The 11,730-nt window shown below is 44.7% G+C and overlaps 1 pseudogene; it reads left to right on the top strand.

Moving 5' to 3' along the window:
- Positions 1 to 697: 697 nt before the first annotated feature.
- Positions 698 to 5,833, top strand: LOC138161392 (sialic acid-binding Ig-like lectin 14; annotated as a pseudogene).
- Positions 5,834 to 11,730: the final 5,897 nt, after the last annotated feature.

Here is an 11,730-nt window from a genome sequence, read left to right as displayed (position 1 = left end):
GTCCCTGTTCAACATACCTGGTGACCTGCAGGTGCCCAGCTCGGTGACGGTGAGGGAGGGATTGTGTGTCACGGTCCCCTGAGAGATTCTCCCTTTTCCCCAGTTGCTCTTCTCCACTACTGTTAACTGGTTTCGAGAAGGGGCAGACACTGCCAAAGATAAGCCTGTGGCCACAAGCGATCCAGATCAGGATATACAGGCGGAGACACAGGAACTATTCTACCTCCACGGGTTTCCACGGATGCGTGACTGTTCCCTGAGCATCACTGACGCCCGGAAAGCAGACGGCGGGAGATACTTGTTAGAGGTGGTCACTAAAAAGTCACATAAACACAATTACTTGGATTTTAAAGTTTATGTGAATGTCACAGGTAGGAAACTTTCCAGGGAAGGGAGTGCTGGGTGGAGCCAGGGCAACCCTGGGAAAGCCTTTCATGTACTGGGTGGCAGAGGGTGCGTGGCTACGCTCACAGAGTGAACTTGTTTACAAGTGCTGTCCAGGGGCTCAGGGCTGTGGCTGTGCGCTCTCTCTAGAGACTTCTCTGCCAGCAAACAGGATCCAAGGCAGAAGTGATAAGGACAGCTGGATAGACTGAGGGATGGCTCCGAAGTTGGAGGGCGTCGGTTTCTTCTACCTACTACCTGCATGCAGACCCCTTTGAACACACCGCTTTGTTGACAAGAAATTTGTACTTTTTCATAAAGTGGAGGAAAAAAAGAAAGTATTTAGGGAAGTGTGAAATCAGCATTTCCATAGGATTGGAGGATAGGATAGAGGACTAATTAGGGGCATTCTCCTAAACTCCTATAATCCTAGAAGTGACTGGTTTAGGGCACAGGGTAAAGACAGAGGGTGCCCCGGGAGGAAAGGACAGTGTTGGCAATTAGATGCGACTACACTGGGGAAAAGTATGCTGGTTACCTACAATGGATGACCCCACCCCTACCCCCGGGGCCATCACTGGGGGTTGCACTGGGCTTGTTTCTTGTCCTGGAGTCTAGCTCACCACTTTTCTTCTCTTGCCCCAGCTCTGACACAGAAGCCAGACATCTCTGTTCCCCAAACCCTGAAGGCTGGGCATCTTGTGATCCTGAACTGTACATTTCCTGGTGTCTGTATGGAGGGGACACCACCCATCTTCTCCTGGAGAGGGGCAGCTCTTTCCTCTGAGGATCCTGACCGTGAGGCAACCTCTTTGTCAGAGATTTCTCTGACTCCAGTGCCCCAGGACCATGGCTCTAGCCTCACTTGCCAAGCAACCTTCCCTAGAGTCAATGTGAGCACAGAGAGGACCGTCCAACTCAATATGTCCTGTGAGTGCTGGAGGCAGGAGACCTAGGAGAGAGTTAACTGGAGAGGAGGTGGTCCAGAACTTGAGACACAAGATATCATTGGATGGCCAAGACATCTGGGGCACTGAGAGGGGGACAAAAGGGGAGACATAAGAGGGGATTCTTTCATTTCCTGCCCTTGTTTCTGGAGTTGAAAGTCCCTATCTCATCCCAGTGCTGAGGAAAAAGCATGGGGTTCTATCCAAAAGTCACCCACAACTTTCCATTTCAGACACCCCGAAGAACTTGACCACCCATGTTGTATGGGGAAACAAGACAGGTATTATCAGGGGTCTGTGGGCAGGGCATTCTCAGCTCCTTAGTGGCCTGTGGAAACTAGGGGACAAGTGAGACAGCATTCTTCTTTCCACATCCTGGTTCTGCTCATGAAGAAACCCCTCACCATAGAATTGCAGTACTGATGATGATGATACCATTGGCCATCATCACTGGCATCATCCTCATTTCATTTACTTAACACTTTAAGGTTTCCAAGTGTCTCTCCTCATCCCAGTTCCCTGAGTGACTGAGCACAAGAATTATTTATATGATATTACAAATGAGAAAACTGAGGCTCAGAGTCTAAGGACTTACCCAAGGTCTTGTGCACACTAAGTAACAGAATTTCAATTTAACTCTATTCTTCTGAAATCAAGTCCTGGGTCCAAAATATTTTAGAATTTCCCCTTTGTCTTGGGATGGGGGTGGGTGGTGGCAGGGCTGAGTTCAAGTGCTGCCTCCTTCAGGAAGCCTTCCTTGATCACCTCTTGCCATGCGCCTCTTCTCAGAGGAGCTATTATTTACTTTGCTACCTACATGGTACATTCCTCAGGACAGTCCCTGAGGATGGAGGACTGTTTCTTATCTTGGCTTTATCCAGCTTTGTCCAGAGCCTTTCCCTTACTAGGATACAAGGATCTAGGCTGAGGGGATGTGATAAATACTGATTGACTTGAAATTCCACAATAGCAGGAATAGCTAAGATGTTAGAGCTTAGAACTCTAGAAACCAAAGGTAGTGCTCTGATACAACATGTTGCCATCATGGGTTCTTAATCTGGGGTCACTGACCTTAAGGCATCTGTAGATAGATGTCAGAGGATCTGTGTATTGGATGAGGAAAACTTTCATTCCTAGTTTCACTAACCACTAATTAGAATTTAGCATTACTTTCAATTATTTAAAAACATGATTCTGAGAAAGGTCCATTATTTTCACCATCAAACTGCCCAAGGGGTCCATTATCTAAAACAGGGTCAAGGTTTTCTCTGTTAGAGGAGCTGACCTGGGGCTCAACTTGGTAGCAACCAAGCTGGTTAGTCCAGGAAGCTAAGTCAGGACCCGTGACCACACCACAGCTGCATTGAGACCAAGTGTCAGGGACTCTGACTGGCCTTTCATAATTCTGTTCTCTGGAATCTAGATAAATCTAATACCATCTTTCCCTTGATTGCTAAGGAAGGCTTTAGCAAAAACCCAAATAGTGTCTGTGGGTAAAGTAGATGACATCTGCCAGGTCTGGGTTGAACATGGACTATTGGCAGAGAGAGGGAGAGAGAAGGCATTATCTCACCATCACAGCTCTGGGGGGGGGGGGGGGCAGTGGGATCTAAATCAGAAAAAGATGGAAAGGTCTGGATCTTGACAGGTTCCTTTGCAACTAAGTCCCATTGCCTTACATTAATTTCTTCTCTATTAACCTTGGACAAGTCTTCTCTCTAGTTTTCTTGTTTTCTCAGTCCTGAAGTTGATGACCTTTACAGTAGTGATCCCAGGAACTGACTCTTACGTGCTTCTCCCGGAGAGAGAGAACCTCCTTCTAGTATGCGTTGACAGCAATTTGTCTGCCATGTTTAGCTGGACTTGGGAGGGTTGAATTATGAGCAGCTCTCCAGCCTCAGACTTCCCGGCTCTGCCTCTGAAGCTACCCAGTTTGAGAGTAAGGGACAGTGGGGAAAATTCCTGCCAAGTCCAACACCATTTTGGGACACAACATGCCTCCTTAACCTCTATGTACAGAATGAATAGAAGGGGAATGGTGGTAAAGCACCTGCATCCATGAGGGGGTAAGATTGGAGAGATAGAATTGACAAATGTTCACCTCCTCTCTGTCTCTCTCTCTCTCTGTCTCTCTGTCTCTCTGTCTCTCTCTCTGTCTCTCCATCTCTCTCTCTCTCTGTCTCTCTCTGTCCCTCTCTGTGTGTGTGTCTCTGTCTCTCTCTCTGTCTCTCTCTCTCTCTGTCTCTCAGTGTCTCTGTGTCTCTGTCTCTCTCTCCGTGTCTCTCTCTCTGTCTCTCTGTGTTTCTCTCTCATCTCTCTCTCTCTCTCTGTCTTTGTCTCTCTCTGTGTCTCTCTGTCTCTCTCTCTGTCTTTCTGTCTCTCTCTGTCTCTCTCTCTCTCTCTTCTCTCTCTCTGTCTCTCTCTGTGTCTCTGTCTCTCTCTCTCTCTCTCTCTCTCTGTCTCTCTGTCTCTCCCCTTCTTCCCCCCTCCCTCTCTCTTTCCCTCTCCCTCTCCCTCTTAACCCATCTCAGCCCCAATACAGAAGAATAGCTCTTGGCCTCTAATCCTCACCCTTCTCCAAGGAGTCCTTATGGGAATAGGTTTTCTTCTCACTTACGGCCTTACTTGGCTCCATCATACCCGGTGAGTATATCCACATCTCTACTACAGGACTCACCCATGGATCCTGCCCTCCAGTGCCTTGACCCTTCTTGGTTTTTTTTTTTTAATTTACTGCAGCAGGGACCATAACAACTGACATTCTCACCCTCTGAGAATGGATCTATATTTCCATCACAAGGCTGGGGGGTGGGGTGTGGAGCAAGAGGAACCGCCTGGGAAGGATGTCTGAGAGATCTGTACTGAACTACCCTTTCCTTTAGGCCTTGCACACTGGACAGGACAGGACAGAGAAGATGATGCTAACCTGTACTAGAGAAAGTCACAAAGCTGAGCATGGATGCCAGAGAGAGGACAGGCTGGGAAAACACTACGTGAAGACTCATTGAGATCCTCCAATGGGTCACTAGTACAGGACCAGAGGTCTAACCTTAATGACATTCAAAGCTCTTAGCAAAGAGCCTATATCCAACAAATCTTCCAGATCATTCTCATCCCATCCCCTTGCCTAACTCAAGTCAGATATGGGCTTCCTTTTCTCTGCCAATCTTCAGCAGATAATGCTGCCCCCGCCCCCTTCCACATCCTCCAATCCAAACCCAGATTCACCTTCCAATGGCTTATAAAAAGGAATAAATGGCATTTTTTCGAGTGTGCAAGTTACTCAAAGCTGGAATCACAGACCACAAGGTATGAGAATCCTGCTGCTGCGGCTGCTGCTGCTGCTGCTGCTGATCCTTCCTTTCCCTTCCTGTAGACAATTCCATTGCTTCTTTCATAAACCAGTGACTGAGGAGACCCTAGGCTTCACCATGACCAATAAGAAGTACAAGAAAGGAGTCAGGACTGAAAACAACCTCCACATTAATTGGAAGATGTGAAGGCAATGTAGTACCATATAGCAAATGAAGGTTATCAAGCTAATGAAAGTCTCTTGTGAAGCCCAGGGCTTGTCAAAGAAACAGATGAGACTCTGATTTGGTGGGCAGCCAGTCAGTCATGCCCACACCCCTGGAGATGGATGAGGAAGATCTCCAATGACTTTTCCAGTCACAGATACAAGACATTTACTAGATAGAGAACCTGTGATTTTATCCTGGCATTGGGTTCCCAGGGAACCCAATACACTTAAAATTAGAGAACCAAGATGTGATTCATTCACTTCCCATTGACTGCAGCATCCTTTCCTCTTCATTGATTCCTTTCCCCTTGTACTTTAATAATACATAAAGTACCTGGTATATTGCATGAGGATAATCATGAATTTTCAACATAATTGGTGGATGGGACATTTTGATCAATATCCAGGGGAGATGGAGATGGGGAAAATCAAACTGGTTCTGTGACAATATCCCTCTCTCTTTCTCTCTGAGTAGCACATGCATTGCATCTTTTTTTTCTGTAATGGGGTATGGCACACATGCAGAGTGTCTTCGATGATGCCTCCCACATAGAGAAGCTGGGAAGACTACCTCTGGAAGAGACATGATAATGTAGGAAAGACATGGCTTAGAAAGACATTGGAGCATACAGAGACATTCTTTAACTAGTTCTAGTCACCTAAGTGTTTGGTGAACAGTGGACTCCAGCAGATGATCTACAGGAGAAATGTCAAACTTGAAGCTGTCAAAGTTTAAGAATGGGGTCACCTGGGGCAGCTAGGTGGTGCAGTGAGTAAGAGCACTGGCCCTGGTGTCAGCAGGACCCAGGATCGGTTCCACCCATACAAAATAACTCACTGTGTAACCTCGGGCAAGCTAAGTAACCCCAATTGCTTTGAAAAAAAAAAAAGAAAGGGGTCACTAGATTAAAATATAATTGTAAAACATTTATAAAATAAAAATACAAACAATGTTATATGATGTTAATCTGTGAATTTTCTAAGTTAATATAGAGCCCACAGGGACCTGCTTCTACTTGAGTATGATAGTAGTGTTCTACAGAGGCATTTAAAAAATTCTGTCAGTTTTGAGCTAATCCTTTCAGCTCATTTGTTCTTGGTTGGACCCTGCCAATAGTGTGACCTCTGAGGCCATGCAACTCTGTGTGATGGACCTCTGTCCTTGGCCTCTGCATGTGATGTGTGCATTCTAGTCAAAGGAATTGTTGCCTCCAAAGTTGTGAGTTTTGAAAAGTCAGTGCAGAGGTTTGAATTTTTAAAATTAGCATAGCATCAATGTACCAAGGAGTACAAGGTGGTTTTCAGGAATTAGTTTTCTTGGAACCTGCCCAAGGATTGCTGAAATAGGGCTCATATTCTACATCTGGACATGAACTTGATGGAATCAATTTTAGGTAGGAACTGAGCTAAGAATGAGCATATTCTGCAGAAGACATGGAGGTGGTGGAGGGAAGAGTATTCAGTGGGAAGCTATTTGTACTTTCGTCTTGATATTGCTTCCCAGTAAATATCCTTCAGCAAAACCCAGTTGATGTTATTCATTAAATATAACTAGGTTCTAGTGACTGACTCCTAACAATAGGTGAACATTGCTGGTGGGTCCCAAGTCAATGATAATAGAGAAGGCAAAACCCAATCCCTCAGGGTACCTTAAAATACTGAAAGGACAGAGGTAAAATACATGATTCTGGAAAAGTGCCAGAGTGAAGTCACTACACATATGATTTCTGGTGGGGGGGGTGGCATAGCTGGATCATTTGGAATTATTTTGATAATTTGGTCTTTAACTCATCAGTTCTATAGAATTATATTAGTTGGTCTCCAATTGCTTTTAAAATTATTTGAGTCCCTTGTTGAATATAATTTTATTGCTTTATGATCAAATGTGGCTTAGTATATCCACTTTTTTACATTTTTGTGAAGCTTTATGCCTCAATACCTAGTCAATTTTTGTAAAGGTGAAATTCCCAGATGAGTAGTAAGTAAAGTCCTTTCTATTCTCATTCAGTAATCATTAGATAGTCATCATTTCTAATTTTTCTAAAGTTTCCTTCAGATATTTAACTTATTAATTATCTTTTGGTTAAATTTGTCTAAGTCTCAAAGGGGTCCACATAGATTCCCTATTTTTCTCTCCATTTACATTGTTTCTTTATGTATTTAGATGCTATCCTGTTGGGTACATATATAAAATATTGCTATTGATCAATTCGTTAATTATAGTGCCTTTGAACATAATGCATTCCCTGCTTATATGTATATTTTTTTCTATGTTTACCTTAGGCCTATCTGAAAGTATGATTGCTACTTCTGCTTTTTTTTATTGGGGAGGGGAGCAATTAGGAGCAAGTGACTTGCCTGGGGTAAGCCTCTAGTGAGTTTCTGAGACCAGATTTGAACTGAGATGCCATGACTCCAGGGCCAGTGGTCTTTTCACTACACCGTTTAGCTTCCCCCTCCTCCTGCTTTTTTGAGTTCAGTTGAAGCATAATAGATTTTGCTCTAACCCTCTAATTTTAACTCTATAATAGTCTACAGACAGCATACTGGCAGATTCTGATTTTTAAACTATGGGTGAGTTCATCTTTCACATTCTCATTTATGAATGTCATTCATTTTTTACCTCTAGTCTATTCTAGTGCTTTTGTTATTTCTTTTTTGCTCCCTTCCCTCTTTACACATAGGAAGATGGCTGTGCAGAAGGGAGCGAATTTTCCTGACCGTTGTATCTTACAAATGAAACAGACTATTTCTTCTGTCTCAGCTCTTCTCTCACCCTTGCCCTGCCCCTGTTGCCAGGTTTTTACTCTCTTCTACTTTCCTTTTAATCCTCCCCTCATGTTCCTCTCTTCAACATCCAGATTGCTTTTTCTTAGGAGTGTGATTTTACATACCCTGTCCTCCTTCTTAAACCTCATCTCCTTTGCTTCTATTCCCTGCTATTTCCCTTTTGAGTTTTATTTCTAGACTAAAGTCTCTGGGTAATTCTGTTCAATCCTTTTTTTATTCGATCATATTAATTTGAGGTTCATAGAACGCCCTCTCTCCCCACCTCTTCCTTCATGATCATGCAGCTTCATCTTATACTCCTGTTATAAGACAGTGGTTTCCCTGCCCTGTTCTTCCTCCTTTTTCCCACAGTAGATTCCCTTGTCCTTCCCATTTGTACTTTCCCCTAATACTACTGAAACAGAACAAAACCCCCACATACCCCGGCATTTTAACTTTTCTCTACAGCACTTAAAGATATTAGGAGTTCTGAGAATAAGTCTGTTTCTTACCCCCCTATGAACATGCAAAAAATTCTTCAACCTGGCATAGTAGTTGTTTTTGTTCAGTCATTTCAGCCATCTCTGACTCTTCATGGCTCTGTTGGTATTTTCTTGGCCAAGATACTGTAGTTGTTTGCCATGGCATGGTGTGGTATTCATGTAATACTTCTTCCTGGGGAAGACTGAGGCTGGTGAATATGTGGAGTTGGGAGTTAGGAGCTGCAGTGTATTAAACTTATTGGGGGTCCGAACTACATCTACAACCAACAAGGTGAGTCCCTATGATGAAGGAGGGGAACCAAATTACCAAAGAGAAACATAACTAATCCTAGTCAGAAACTCATTATCTTCCTTCCCCTCCCCCTCCCCCCCCCCCCCGCCAATCTGATCTTCTTCTTTCAGTCTTCCCCATTATCGCCAACCATTGTCATAAACAGGGGCGGCTGGGTGGTAGAGTGGATTGACTGTCTGGACTAGGGTCAGGAAGACTCCTCTTCCTGGGTTCAAATACATCCTCAGATATTTACTAGCTGTATGACCCTGGGCAAGTCACTTCACCCTGTTTGCCTCAGTTCCGCATCTATAAAATAATCTGCAGAAGGAAGTGGCAAACAGCTCCAATATCTTTACCAAGAAAACCCCAAATGGAGTCACAAAGAATCAGACACACATAAAAAACAACAAAATAACAAAAAACATTGTTGTACATGCCCATGATCTCAGCTCACCAGGAGGCTGAGGCTCGTGACTCCCCTGAACTTGGGAATTCTGAACTGTGACAGACTATTCAGATCAGTGTCATTCTAAGATCATCCATATGGAAGTGGGAGCCACCGGGTGATCTATGGAGCAAGTCACCAAAGGAGCAGGTCACAACTCCCATGCCCACCAGAAGTGGGACCATGAGTAGCCCCTGTACTTGCCGCCCGGACAGAATGGGGAGACCTAGTCTTTAAAACAATAACAACCACAAACACCTTTTCCTTTGGCACCTTAGATGGTCAACAGCACCCCCTCCTCCCAGTCAACCAGGATCTCGACGTTGGTGCCGTCTTCAACATTCATTCCACTTTTCTGATTAGTTGCTAAGTATTGTCATTTTACAGCAGTACAATAATACAGACAGCTAACATTCATACAGCACAGCGCTTTACCTTTATCTCATGTGCTTCTCAAAACAACCCTTGGAGCAGGTGTTTTTACCACCCTGATTTTACAGAGGAGAAAAGTGAAGCAAGCAATGATTAAATGACTTGTCCAAGGTTACAGAGCTAGTAAGCACTTGAGGGGGGATTGGAACTCAGGCTTTCATAATGACCAAGGCAGGACTGTCTCCACTGTACCGCCTAGCTTCCCAAAGCCTCTCCTACACACATCTTCTTCTGTCCACTTATACGGCCACCACCTTGGTTCAGGCTCTGATCAGTACTTACATTGGCTATTTTAATAGACCTCTAATGACTTACAATACCATGAGTGCCTCCCCACTCCCATTCATCCTCAACCCAACTTCCAAAGGAATTTTCCTAAAGCAAAATCTGACCACATCACCCTCCAACTCATCCAACTCAAGGAGCTTCCTATTAACTTCAGGATCAAATTTTAAAAAATCTATTTGGCGCTGAAAGCTTTTCCCAGCCTGGCCCCTTCCTCCCTTCCTGGCATTCTGCCCTCCTTCTACTCTATGATCCAGCCACCATGGTGGGCATCTTGCTCTTCCTTAGACATGACACTCTGTCTCTCAAATCCTCTGTCATGGGCTGTCCCTCTTGCCTGGAATGTTCTGTTCTCCCTCTTTATTTCTGCTTCCTAGATTCAATGGCTGGCTCCCTTCAGTCAGCTCTAATTCCACCCTGTGTGGTCAGAGGTCTTTTCTGCCCTAACTCTTACTTCCACCCTTCCACAGGTAGCAACTTCCCTCAGAGGTTTCCTTCCATGTGTACTGTATAATTATTAGCACATTATCTCTTTTTCTGTTCCTCTCTGTCTCTCTCTGTCTCTGTTCTGTCTGTCTGTCCATCTCTCTCTCTCTCCCTCTGGCTATCTCTAATTCTCTCTCTGTCTCTTGTCTGTTTGGCTCTGCTTGTGTGTGTTTCTGTCTCTCTATGTCTGTATGTCTTTGTGTCATTCTCTGGCTCTCTGTTTCTGTATGGCTCTGTCTGTCTCATTCTCTCTCTCTCTCTCTGACTGTCTCTCATTTTCTCTCTGTCTGTCTGGCTCTCTCTCTGTGTCTCTGACTGTCTTTCTCCCTCTCTCTCTGTCTCTCTGTCTCTCTCTGACTCTCTGCTTCTCTCTGTCTGGCTCTCTCATTCTCTCTCTCTCTCTCTCATTCTCTCTCTCTCTCTCTCTCTCTCTCTCTCTCTCTCTCTCTCTCTCTCTCTCTCTCTCTCTCTCTCTCTCTCTCTCTCTCTCTCTCTCTCTCTCTCTCATCTGTCTTTATCTCTCTCTGTCTCTGTCTCTGTCTCTCTCCACCCCCCCCCCTTCCTCTCTAAGTGGAACAGCCCATAATTATTTCTTCCATTTGTAGCACCCCATATGAGTTACTCCCCTGACTTGCTATCTGGGTCCCCAGGGGAAAAGGAACCACTATAGAGCTAATCATGCTGGTAGCTGGTCCTAACCACAAGCTTTCATGATTGTGCTTCCCTTTGAAAATCAGCCAGAAAACTGAACAACATAATTTACTAAGCTGGTATAGGAGGAAAGGTAGTTTCCAAAAACCACCCTCCCCTCCCCATTCCCTGGGGAGCACTCTCTCACAAATACACACCTGACCCATGAGGAGGGTGAATGTAAACATAAAGTAATCTGGCATTAATGCAATCTATGAAGAAGCATCTATGCCCAAACAGGGCCTCTAGGTGGCGTCATAGTGCATAGAGCACTGGTCCTGGAGTCAGGAGGACGTGAGTTTAAATGTGGCCTCAGACACTTAATAGCTGTATGACCCACTAGTCACATCACCCTGTTTTCCTCAGTTTCCTCGTCTGTAAAATGAACTGGAGAAGGAAATGGCAAATTTCTCTTGTATCTTTGCCAAGAAAACCCCAAATGGTATTACAACAGATCGGACACCACTAATTGACTAAACAACACCTGTAGCCAAAATGAGCTTCAATTCCTCGTACTCCCAGGTCTTGAAGCACTGGCTTTCTTTGTAGAGTTCTCATGGGGGCAGTGTCTTTACTGGGTAGGTTACTTAGCTGGACTCACAGGGTCTTAAATCCACAGTAGAAACTCTCCTCTGCTGTGAGGGGACTTGCAATTTGAAGTTTATTCCTTGGGTCTCAATCCATATCCATCCTTTGCATCCTATGCATCTCTGCTTCTGCCTTTGCCTGCTATGGGTTCTACAGCTTCAATGTTATGGTCAATGGAGGAGGAGATGGAGATTAAGTCCCAGTCCACCCCCACACCCTCAGAAACATGGACTGCTTGATCATAATTTCAAGGGGCATGACTGATTTAGCCAATCACAAGATGCTTCTTATACAGTGTCTTTCCTTCAGTCTCTGACCAGGATCCTATAATCCCCTAGAGAGGAAAATAGAGAGGAAGGGGTGTGTGTGTGTGTGTGTGTGTGTGTGTGTGTGTGTGTGTGTGTGTG

The sequence above is a fragment of the Petaurus breviceps genome, unplaced genomic scaffold, assembly GCF_028583685.1.
Source record: "Petaurus breviceps papuanus isolate PSGF00001 unplaced genomic scaffold, PetGlider_PUasm1.0 185, whole genome shotgun sequence".
Lineage (NCBI taxonomy): Eukaryota > Metazoa > Chordata > Mammalia > Diprotodontia > Petauridae > Petaurus > Petaurus breviceps.
This window is presented reverse-complemented; position numbering and strand designations above follow the sequence as displayed.